This window comes from Sorex fumeus, unplaced genomic scaffold (assembly GCF_029834395.1).
Source record: "Sorex fumeus unplaced genomic scaffold, SorFum_2.1 ptg000091l, whole genome shotgun sequence".
Lineage (NCBI taxonomy): Eukaryota > Metazoa > Chordata > Mammalia > Eulipotyphla > Soricidae > Sorex > Sorex fumeus.
In genome coordinates this window covers 2,062,218-2,074,992 of record NW_026606148.1, presented here as the reverse complement: position 1 = coordinate 2,074,992, position 12,775 = coordinate 2,062,218, and positions in this window count along the sequence as shown.

Below are 12,775 nucleotides of genomic sequence, written 5' to 3'. Positions count from 1 at the left end.
CACAGGCGTTACTCCTGGCTCTGCACCCAGGAGTTACTCCTGGCGGTGCTCAGGGGACCATATGGGATGCTGGTAATCGAACCCGTGTCAGCCGCGTGCAAGGCAAACGCCCTACCCACTGTGCTATCACGCCAGCCCCCTGAAACATACTTTTAAGCAAAAAGATTTAACAACTGACAAGGTCATTATATAACCACATAGAATTTACAAATACACATACAATTGAAATCTAGTAGTTATATAAGCCCCAACTCAGTCCACAGACAATAGAATAATAGGAGTGGACATCAATGATCATATTCAACAACAGATGATGGGACACCCGGACAGAAAATCTATAAGGAAACAATGAACTTGAACTATACTTTAGAACAAATGACTTAACAGGCATATTTAGAACATTTTATCCAACAACAGATGTATGAACGTTCTATTCAAGCACACATGAACTATTTCCCCTGGTAGATTAAGTGACAGGTCACAGAAGTCTTAACCAATTTAAGAAGAATGAAATAACTCTTCTTTTTCTGATTTTTTCTGGCCATCATGGTATGAAATTAAAAACCACTTAAAGGAGGAAAGTAAGAAAATACAAAAGTATAGAGAAGTTAAATAATATTTTCCCACATGAACAATGAGACAAAGCCTAAAGAAATAAATGGAAATGGAAACATACCATACAAAAAGGTATAGAAAACTACAACGCTATAATAAGAAGGAAGTTTATGGTGAAAATAAACCTAAATTAAGATAAAAGAATGTTCTTAATTAAATGACCTAAGCTAAATTTCAAATAACTAGAAAGACTAAAATTAACCAAGATCAGAATGGAAAAGGAAGAGATCAGAAAAGGAATAGAAAGAGGAGAAAATCCAAAGAGCTATTTTTTAAAACATAAATAAAATTGGTTAACAGCTTGTTTAAGTTAAAAAGATAACACTCAACAAATAAAATCAAAAATGGAAACATAAAATCTTATAACACTGAAATATAGAAAGGTCTTAAGGGAGTATTATAAATAATTATACATCAATAAATTAGATTAGCCACATAAATTAATTGATGCATTTATAGAAATATCCAGATTGCTAAGTCTGAGTCATATAGAAATAAAACATCTGTACAGCAAAAAAATTAAGTAAGGCTATTAAATGAGTAATCAAAACTCTCCCAACCAAGAAAACTCCAGGAGCAGATGGTATCTCTGGTGAATTTTTACCAAATATTTATAGAAATTTTCACTCAAATACTTTATAAACTTTCCCAAAAAGTTGGGGAGGAAGAAGCAACCCTAAATTCATTTATGAGGTTAATAAAACATTGATACAAAAACCAGAAAGAAAAATTTCAAGAAAACCTTAGGCCAAAATCCCTGATGAATCAAGGTACACATATTTTCAAGAAAATATTGGCAGGTCAAGTTCCATACCACATTAAAAGGGTCCTGATTAGATAGGATTTATCACTGGGATGAAGGGATGGTTCCATTTATGCAAATCAATAAATTTCACATCCTATTTAAAATTGCTAAATCATATAATAATCTCAATACATGCAAAAGATCATTTGTTGAAAACACATTTTTTCTTAAGAAGTCTTTGTAGTGGAAGTCCCTGTAAAAAGAATGAAACTCAAATCTTTTATCATTAACAAAAACCAACTCAAGAAGGAGTCAAAACTTGCATGTAAGAGCTAAAACTATAAAACTCTCATCAGAAAAATTTCTTGATATCGGTCTTGAAATGTTTCCATCTCTTGCTCCCCCCGCCCCACTTTTGAAGCACGGTAAGTAAGTAAGTAAAGTAAAAGTAAAGGCCCTCCCGTTGATCGTCGATTTGCTCGAGCGGGCCCAGTAACGTCTCCATTGGAGACTTTGTTGTTACTGTGTCTGGCATATCGAATACTCTCGGTAGCTTGCCGGGCTCTCCGAGAGGGGCGGAGGAATCGAACTCGGGTCGGCCATGTTGGCTGCGTGCAAGGCAGACGCCCTACCCGCTGTGCTATCGCTCCGGTAGTTTTTTTTTTTTTATTAGTGAAACACCATGAGGTACAGTTATAGACTTACACATTTTTGTGCTTGGGTTTTGGTTATACAATGATCAAGTACCCATCCCTCCAACAGTGCCCATCCTCCACCACCACGGGTCCCAGCATCCCTCCCACCCCCGTCCACCCATCCCACCCGCCTCTGAAGCATGGTAGTTTTTATTGAAAGTTGACCCCTCAATACCACTTCTGGGAATATATTCCAAGGATGCGAAAAAAAGCACAGTAGAAATGACATCTGTACCTATATATTCATTGCAGCACTGTTTACAATAGCCAAAATCTGGAAACAACCCAAGTGCCCTAGAACAGATGACTGGTTAAAGAAACATTGGTACATCTACACAATGGAATACTATGCAGCTGTTAAGAGAGATGAAATCATGAAATTTGCTTATAAGTGTATAGACATGGAGAGTATCATGCTAAGTGAAATGAGTCAGAAAGAGGGACAGAAGGGCTGTACTCATTTGTGGAGTATAGAATAACATAACATGAGGCTGACACCCAAGCTTAGAAGATACAAGGGCCAGGAGGATTGCCCCATAGCTGGAAGCCTGCCTCACGAGTGAAGAGGAGATGGCAGATGGAATAGAGAAGGGATCACTAAGAAAATGATGACTGGAGCAATCAGTCGGGATTGGAGATGTGTAGATAACGGAAAGTAGATAATGGACAAAACATGATGACCTCTCAGTGTCTGTATTGTAAACCATAATACCCGAAAGGAGGGAGAGAGAGAGAGAGAGAGAGAGAGAGAGAGAGAGAGAGAGAGAGAGAGAGAGAGAGAGAATGGGGAATATTGTCTGCCATGGAGGTGGGGGGAGGGTGGGAAAGGGGGCAGTCAACTGGGGATATTGGTGGTGGGGAATGGGAACTGGTGGAGGGATGGGTGTTTGATCATTGTGTGACTGTAACCCAAACATGAAAGCTTATAACTTTCTCACGGTGATTCAATAAAATTTTTTTAAAAGTTGCTTAGAGAGGTGTGAGAAAATAGAGAGGGAGACGTATGCACTGAAAGAACACACAGGCTTCTCCAAGGGAAAATCAGCAAGCAAAGAAACAGAGACAGACAAGCAGGTGAGATATGTCATCAGGGAAAACACGGGCTTGAAGAGCAAGCCTTGAAGCATTTTAAAAGTAAAAAGGACACAAGAATATAAGGCAAAAATAAATGAGAAGAATGACATGCCAAAATATAGAAGCTTCTACACAATGAAACAGCAAAAAGCAAGCTACAAAAAGTAGGAGAAATAGTCACAAATCAAGACTTAGAAATCGCAATATATGAAACAGGGGCTGAAGACATAGTACAGTGGGGAGGGCCTTGCACAGAACAAACCCAGGTTCAATCCCTGAATCCTGTACATATTCCCAAGTACTGCCACGGGTTATCCCTGAGCACAGACCCAGGAGTCAACCCTGAGTACCGCTGGGTATGGCCAAAAAAACAAACAAAAACATAGTGTCTGAAATATATGAGGAGCTCGTATAACTCAGTAGCTTTTTTCTTCAAAAATAAGGTTTCAAATGGGCAAAGGGAGTGAAAAGAACCTTTCCACCAAAGAAGACAAGTTATTGGTCAGAAGGTGCAGAGAAATATGCTTAACATCATGAACTATCCTGCGCGTCCAAACCTCATACCTGTTACAGTGGCCATTGGCAAAGCAGTCAGAGCTAGCAGGCGCTGAGAGAGAGACGGACATAGCAAAGCTTTGTGCTCTGTGGTTGGAAATTCACATCTATGATTCATGTCATGCCACAAGGGGAAACAGCATAGAGAAAAGATAGGAAGGAAGGAAGGAAGGAGGGAGGGAGGGAGGGAGGGAGGGAGGGAGGGAAGGAAGGAGGGAGGGAGGGAAAGGGGAGGAAGGAAGAAGTAAGGAAGAAAGGAAGGAGGAAGGGTGAAAGGAGGAAAGGAGGGAAGGAGGGAGGGAGGGAAGGAGGGAGGGAGGAAGGGAGGGAGGGAGGGAGGGAAAGGGGAGGAAGGAAGAAGTAAGGAAGGAAGGAAGGAAGGAAGGAAGGAAGGAAGGAAGGAAGGAAAAAGAGGGAGGGCGGGCGGGAGGGAGGGAAGGAGGGAGGGAGGGAAAGGGGAGGAAGGATGGAAGGAAGGAAGGAAGGAAGGAAGGAAGGAAGGAAGGAGGAAGGGTGAAAGGAGGGAAGGAGGGAAGGAGGGAGGGAGGGAAGGAGGGAGGGAGGAAGGGAGGGAGGGAGGGAGGGAAAGGGGAGGAAGGAAGAAGTAAGGAAGGAAGGAGGGAGGAAGGAAGGATGGAAGGAGGGAAGGAGGGAGGGAGGAAAGGAAGGAGGAAGGAAGGAGGGAAGGAAGGAAGGAAGGAAGGAAGGAAGGAAGGAAGGAAGGAAGGAAGGGGAGGAAGGAAGGAAGGAAGGAAGGAAGGAAGGAAGGGGAGGAAGGAAGGAAGGAAGGAAGGGGAGGAAGGAGGGAGGGAAAGGGGAGGAAGGAAGAAGTAAGGAAGGAGGGAGGGAGGGAGGAAGGATGGAAGAAGGGAAGGAGGGAGGGAGGGAAGGAGGGAGGGAGGGAGGGAGAGAGGGAGGGAGGGAGAAAGGGAGGGAGGGAGGAAGGAAATATACTTCTGGAACATTAATGACACATAGGGAGTTGAAAAGGATATTCAATGGGCCCTTTTGATGACTAACATTTCAAGTATATCAGATCCATTTCCACTCCCGTGATTTCATTCTAATTCATATGGTCTTGTTGCTGATCTATCTGACCCTACAGTTGAACAGGGATACTTCGAGAAATAAATAGCTTTCACAAACGGCAATCAAATAATCACTTGTGTTCACGATCACGATCACGACCACCCTGTTGTTCGTCGATTGCCTCGAGCAGGTGCCAGTAACGTCTTCTTCGTCCTAGCCCTGAGATTTTTTTTTTAAAGTGCCATATTCAAGGCTTTTTCAGGGTTAGGAGAATGAGACCCATCATTGTTACTGGTATTTGGCATATTGGGTATACCACGGGGAGTTTGCCAGACTCTGCCGTGTGGGCAGGTTACATTTGGTAGCCTGCCAGTTTGACCGAATTAGGAATGAGATGATAAGATGTCACGCTTCTGGGAGCTGAGTGTGATGATCTCTGGATCCTGGCCGTTGTTGGAGTTACACGGCAGTTGGTGGGTGTAACTGTCTAGTTACTGGCAGGTCCAGTCCCAAACTGTACAGGCTTGGAGATCTCAGCCCCGGGTCCCACACACCTGGGTTCCTCTGTCAGTTCTTTTATGCGTGAGGCTCATCCAAGTGTGTGGAGAGTGCTCCCAGCAAGGCCTTGGTTGGGCCTCGGTGGTCTTCAGCTGTTGGGCCCTGGTGGAGACAGTCAGGCATAGGGTAGGAGACTCTGTCTTGTTCTCTCCCAGGAGCTGAGTGTGATGATCTCTTGATGTGTTAGTAATAAAAAATGTGCATTCATTCATTCATTCATTCCCCATTACTGACTGAGGTCCTAATAGATGCTATACACTGCAGATGAAACAGTAAAAACATCAAGATGGTTCCTAAATCTGAGACAGTTCCAGTCTAGCTTGGGAAGTGTCACCAAAGAAATAATAAAGTAATCTCTCTCTCTCTCTCTCTCTCTCTCTCTCTCTCTGTGTATGTGTATGCATGCATATGCGTGCATGCAGTCTGAACACATAGCAAAAGTATCTATGTGACATTTCATGAAGGTTTCCTGATGAAGGGAGGGTTTTTATTTAGCTATTTAAGATTATGATTGTGAGGAGTCTAGATGTATATTTTAAGTAAATGAATGGAGTAGAAAGTTTGAGGTTGTGTTTTGAAAAATGAAACAGTGATCAAACTACATTGTTAAACTCTTTAAATTATATCTGCAGAATTGTCCTATTACCTTTTTGGGGAGTTCTATGAAAAAAGATGTTAGATGGATGGTCTGAACTCCCGTTACAGTGCTCTTAGATATTGGAAATCAAGGTTTCCAACATGGGATTAAATAAATTAGACATGAAGTTAAACTGTATGCTCTATCTCTACAGATCTGAGTGCTGGTCTCCTGTTACAGTAATCTTAGATAACTGAAAATCAAGGTTTCTAATATGGGATTGAATGAATTAGACATGATGTTAACCTCTATGCTCTATCTCTACAGATCTTAATGCTTTTAAAACTTCAGTAAGAAGTTCTGAGGCTGATCTGGACTTTCCAGCATAAGAAAACTTTGAATTAACACTTTTTATGAAACACAAGAAAACCTACTTTGATTTAATTTCAGTAGTGTTGCACCTTAGTTAGTTGTAAAACAGCCCAATTGCCCATTAAATGGGTCTAAGGCATATAAGCAAAGCTACTTTACAAGGATTACAGGGAGTTCCCTGTTTGGTTGAAGAAAGGAGAGAGAAAAGAGATACTGACCACAAGTACAAAGACATTCCAACTGGAGAGAGAATTATGAGAAGAAATATTTTCCAACATTATTTTTCTTATAAATATCATTTTGATTGTTTACTGCTATTATCAGCTATAGGGAACGTTATACATATAATTGAGTGCAAACAAGCATAACTCACCTTACATCTACTCACAATAATGTTGGTACATCATTTAAAATATTACTTTTTGTTGTAAGCCTTTGACTATCCTCAGCTATAAACACAGTGCACCTGAGTCACTGATGAAAAACTAGACTTAAATACCCGGAGGCAGGGGCCCCAGATTCTACTCCAAATGAGTTCCCCAGGTGAGCTCTGAAAATGAGTGAATTCGACATAGAATTTGTAGTTTTCTCTGACTTCAGAACAGGCACCATCACACAGCTCAAATAAAAAAATTCAGGATTGATCCTTCACTGTTTCTCCATCACACCAGTGGATAATCCATCAGAAAATCCTACCATTCTCAATTGAAACTCTTGTCTAATGCAGTCAGTCCTTGTTGCTACCTTATTCCAGTTGCCAAGATTCCTAGAACTGTCCTCCTGTTGTTCATCAATTTGCTCGAGCAGGCCCAGTAACATCTCCATTGTGAGACTTCTTGTTACTGTGTTTGGCATACTGAATACTCTTGGTAGCTTGCCAGGCTCTCCGAGAGGGGCGGAGGAATCGAACCCGGCTCAACAGGGCTGGCTGCATGCAAGGCAAACGCCCTACTGCTGTGCTATCACTCCAGCTTCATGCTAATTCACACACAAGGAAACAGTCCCCTTTTCCACAATAGCACCCGACTGACTCTCTGTGTCTTATAATTTTCATATACTCGCGAGAGATATTACACACACACACACACACACATACACACACACACCCCTACCTATTATTCTATCTCTGATTATAGCTCTCAACTCATTTTAATTAAAATATCCTGACAATTCTCCCTCAGGGTAGGGACTTACCTGACTAATTCGCACACAAAGAAAATAAGTCAGGGAATAGACAGGATGACCAGAGGTGAAGTCAGAAACTCCCCAAGGAAGCCTAGCTTCAGAGCCTCGAAGCTCAGTCTCCAAGTTAGATTGTCATTAACAAATACCACTTTAATTGCATTCAAACATACACAATTTTTAGCTTAAAATTCCTCTCTGGATGACTATATGTCTCACACTCTATATCATGGCTTAGTTCACATTCCTTATTTTGACAATTTCCACTTTTTTTTTCAGTTTTGGGGCAACATCCAGCTGTGCTCAGGGCTTATTCCTGGCTCTGGGCTCAGATGTCACTCTAGGCAGAGCTCAGAGGACCATACGGGATGCCAGTGTACAGCCTCCCCATTGTACTATCTCTCTGGTCCTGATACCTTCCCCTCTTTATACTTGTCTGCATACTGACAGAAGCAAGGTGATAGACTAGTACTTTTCAACCTTCCTACACCACAGCCTGGCAGTAGTCTATGAGCCAACCATTTAAAACTATTGATAAGTGGAATCACTTTTTTCCATATGCTACATAAAAATGAAAAAGGCAAGCAGGTAGATAGGGAAGCGGCCCCCCTGCCCAATGTGGCAAAGAGTTACTGGGAAGTAATAAAACCAACTACCCCTAAGGCTGCCAGGACTCACCTTCTAAACACAGGAACTGAGGCCTGGTAAGACCTTTACCTGGTGCCAGCACAGACCCAGAGAAGGCAGCCACCCTTCCCCCCCTTGCCCCCCACACCCCCCGCCAGGAACTTCAGCTGCAACAAGAAGAAAACATCCAACCCTATCAGGAAATGGGGCGATGAAATGAACAGAAACTTTCTCAAAGAAGAAATCCGAATGGCTAAAAGGCACATGAGAAAATGTTCCACATCATTAATCATCAGGGAGATGCAGATCAAAACAACAATGAGATGCCATCTCACACCTCAGAGACTGGCCCACGTCCAAAAGGACAAAAGCAACTGGTGTTGGCACGGATGTGGCGAGAAAGGGACCCTCCTCCACTGCTGGTGGGAATGCCGACTAGTTTAGCCCTTTTGGAAAACAGTATGGACAATTCTCAATAAATTAGAAATTGAGCTCCCATTTGACCCAGCAATTCCATTCCTGGGAATATACCTCGAAGAGGCAAAAGAGTATAGTTGAAGCGACATCTGCAGTTGTCTGTTCATTGCAGCACTGTTTACAATAGCTAGAATCTGGAAAAAACCTGAGTGCCCAAGAACAGATGACTGGTTAAAGAAGTTTTGGTACATCTACACAATGGAATACTATGTAACTGTCAGAAAGAATGAAGTCATGAAATTTACATACAAGTGGTACTACATGGAAAGTATCGTGCTAAGTGAAATGAGTCAGAAAGAGAGGGACAGACATAGAAAGATTGCATTCATCTGGGGAACATAAAGTAACAAAATAGGAGACTAACACCCAAGAATAGCCGAGATAACTACCAGGAGGATTACTCCATGGCTTTGAAGACAGCCGCACACACTCGGGGAAAAGGCAGCTCAGATAGAGAAGGGAGCACCAAATAAAGGGTATTGGGATGTTCCTCGCAGGATGGGAAATGCGTGATGAGAGTAGACTATAGTCCAAACAAGATAGCCACTCAATGTCTCTTTTGCAAACCACAGCACTGAAAAGGAGAGAGATAACAAAAGGGAATGCCCTGCCACAGAGGCAGGGTGGGATGGGGGATGGGGGTAGGAGGGATACTGGGACTGGTGGTGGTGGAGAATGGGCACTGGTGGAGGAATGGGTATTCGATCATTGTATAACTGAAACCAAAGCACAAAAATTTGTAAGTCTACAACTGTACCTCATGGTGTTTCACTAATAAAAAATTAAGGAAAAACAAAAGCCAGGGAAGACATTTCAAAGAAAACCATCAGCTACTCCCAAATCTACTCCCTTGGCAACCACCCTAGCAATGGTCTCTTACCTAGGTAGCAAGCCCCATATGGGGCAGCCCTGTGAAAACCAATTTGAACAAAAGAAGCAGGTACATGTGCTGCCCAGGCAGCCAAGCACACGTGGTGCCGCATCTCCCCTCCTGACATGTGGACTTTCATGCTTTCATATCTAACGCTGGGATGTGTTCTGGGGTTCCCTCTCCACAATGCAGGAGCCTGTGTTCTCCCTTGAGCATACCTCCCCCCTTTCACTCCCCCGTCCCTCTCCTTCCTCAAAAGTTCTAAATAAAACTTTTGTTTGCTTGTTTGTTCTGTTTTGTTTTGTTTTACTTCACTGCTCATCTCCTCCTGAAATTCTTCTCTGAGAGAAAAGCAAATGACCCAAAAGGCCTGACGAGGTTTGGACTGACTTCCTTTCCCTGCAAGGAGCAAGGCCCACAGCAACCTCTTCTCAGTCCTAGATTACCCCAGCCATTTCCAGGTGTCAGAGGAGGATGGAGAGAAGATGGCAGATTCCTTTTTCGAGGCTGTACCCTCTCTCCTCCCCAGTTCACATAAGTCACCCAGGTACCTCGTTGGCATCAAAAACATGTCGTATAAATGATGGTTCTTTCCACTAGTGAGGAACAGACATTTTTGTCGAATGAATGGATTTAACAAATATCTCCTATGTACTCACAGGCGGTCAACTGCAGATACCCTTTCTGTCTCTGATCGAGTCTTTGTATTCAGGGAAATCAATGGTCACATGGAATACTTCGGAAAAGAACAACCTATGGGGATCTCTTTCACTACCTATTACCAATTGATTATGTAAAACTGCAATCCAAAACATTTTAACAGGATTCAGTTAAGGAACTTCAGAAAGTTGAGTGGAAACTCTGGAACCACACAGTTAATTAGTCTGCTTGGGAGGCAGGAGAAGGGAAGCTTAGGGAAGAGGGGAGAAAAACAGAAACAGTCTCTGTAAACTCTGAAACAGACTCTGTAAACAGTCAGTCTCTGTAAACCTCTGAGTAGATTCGCTTGCCCTGGAGCCCAAAATAGAAATGCCATGTCCAACTTAGGTGTAGGAATCCCAGGCTCTGTGGCTTCCGCTTTAGAGATAATTCAGGAAGCAGATTTAGATCAGAAAGGTCTGCAGGTAACCTCCTGTCACCTATGCAATCTTGCTGATAACAGATGGGAGAGCATTGTTGGAACCTAAATCCTTAGCACTGGACCCAGAGGGCAGATCTATCCAAGCTTGGAGAGAACTCAGTGAGCTGGAGCTTGGGAGTTCATTATCAATGACATTCAACCCTGGCTATCGGTAAATTACCAATTACAGGAAAGTAAATTATCAACGAGCACTTTTATCCCCCTAGTCTGCTTGAGAGCAAGAACATTGTTCCCTAAAACCAGCAGATTTATCACTGATGACCTAAAGCACAGCCCACCAAAGAGCGCTATTGTCTCTGCTCCTCTGCCACTCTTTGCCAAACTCTAGAGCAAGCCCCAGACCTGCAAGGCCTGAGACCTGTAGCTCTGCCAGCTGCAGAACCACCCCAAGACTTCATCTCCGGCCTCTGCAGGGCTTCTCTGCTTGTGGTCTCAGTACTGGCAGGCTCCTATCATCCCACCTCCAGTAATACCCTTGTTTGGAACTTTCTGGAAGCAATCCTAAATGAGGAATTAGATTAGACAGACCTAATCAACATCCTCAGGGTTCTCCACTCACGAAAAGCCAATTATACACTTAAAGCACACACAGAACACTTCAAGGAGATATCACTTGCTATGACACAAAACAAATATCTGTATAAACATAGCCACAGAAAAATAAAATCATATCAAGTATATTTCTGATCTTATATTTTGATACTCTGAATCATATTCTGATCATATATCCAAAAGTGTTAAAACTGGAAAAAAAACTGGAAAAACCTCTAAGCATACAGAAACCCCCAAAAATGGTACTAAACAGTCACTGATTCAATAGGAATCAGAGCAAAAATCTAAGGATGTCTGAAAATAAACAAAAATTAAAATATGAACTATCATTCTGTGGGATATAAGATGAGTCACATCCTGTGGGGTGTAGCTACAGCGATAAAGAGAAATGCAGGTCTATACCATGAAGCAAAAAATATTAATTAAACAGCTAACATTACATCAAAGGAGCTTAAGAACACATGAAGAAAATATATAGATACATATAAGAAAGGAAATAAAAATAATCAGGACTCAAATGAATTAAAAATAAAAATGGTAATGATAAAGATGGCTAAGATGAAGAGCTGGCTCTTCAAAAAGATGACAAAATTGAAAAAACTTAATGGAGGTTCATTAAGATAAATAGAATGGAACTGAAAGAGGTCATGTTATGACTGAAAACACAACAATACGAATGATCGCAAGATATTACTATCAGCAACTTTATTTCAGTAAAGAATATAGATGAAAAATCTGGAAGGAATGAGTGCACCTTTAAGATCACAGAACTTACCAGGCTCAAATAAGGAGGAAAAGGAAGTGTGAGCAACAACATTTCAATGGTAATAAAATTTTCAAAAAATCTCCCCAAAAGAAAAGTCCCAGGATCAGGATTCACTACTTGGTTCTGTGAAACTTATCAGACAATTTAACATCTTTCCTTCTCAAAATCATTTAAAATTGAAGAATGTTATCAAGTAGATTCAAGGAGGCCAGCATGGCCGAGACCAAAAGCCAAGGTGTGTCACACATACACAAAAAGCTATAAACCAGTATCTTAGCAACATTAATACAAAAATCTTCAGCAAAATCTTAGCAAATCAAATTCAACCGTATAGTAAAAGGATCATACATCATGAACTGGTGGGCTTTATTCCAAGAAACAGAGGATCATTCAACATACAAAAATACATCATACCAATAAAAATAAAACACATAGCACAGCGGTAGGGCATTTGCCTTGCGCACAGCCAGCCCGGCCAAGTCGGGTTCGATTCCTCCGCCCCTCTCAGCGAGCCTGGCAAGCTACCCGTGATGTATTCAACATGCCAAACACAGTAACAACAAGTCTTAAAAATGGAGACGTTACTGGGCCTGCTCGAGCAAATCGATGAACAACTGGAGGGCAGTGTTTGGTTTGTTTTGATCAAATCAATAGATGTGGATAAAGCTTTTCCTTTTGGTTTTATATTTGTTTGTTTGGGGGGAACCACACTCAGAGATGCTCAGGGCTTACCCCTGGCTCTGCTCTCCTGGCAGGTTTGGGAAACTATAAAGGATGCTGGGGATTGAACCCTGGTTTGCTATGTACAAAGCATGTGTCCTATCCACTGTACTATTGCTCTGGCCCCCAAGATGTGGAGAAAGCTTTTTTTTTTGAGGGGATCACACCCAGCAGTGCTCAAGGGTTACTCCTGGCTCTGCACTCAGGAATTACTCTTGG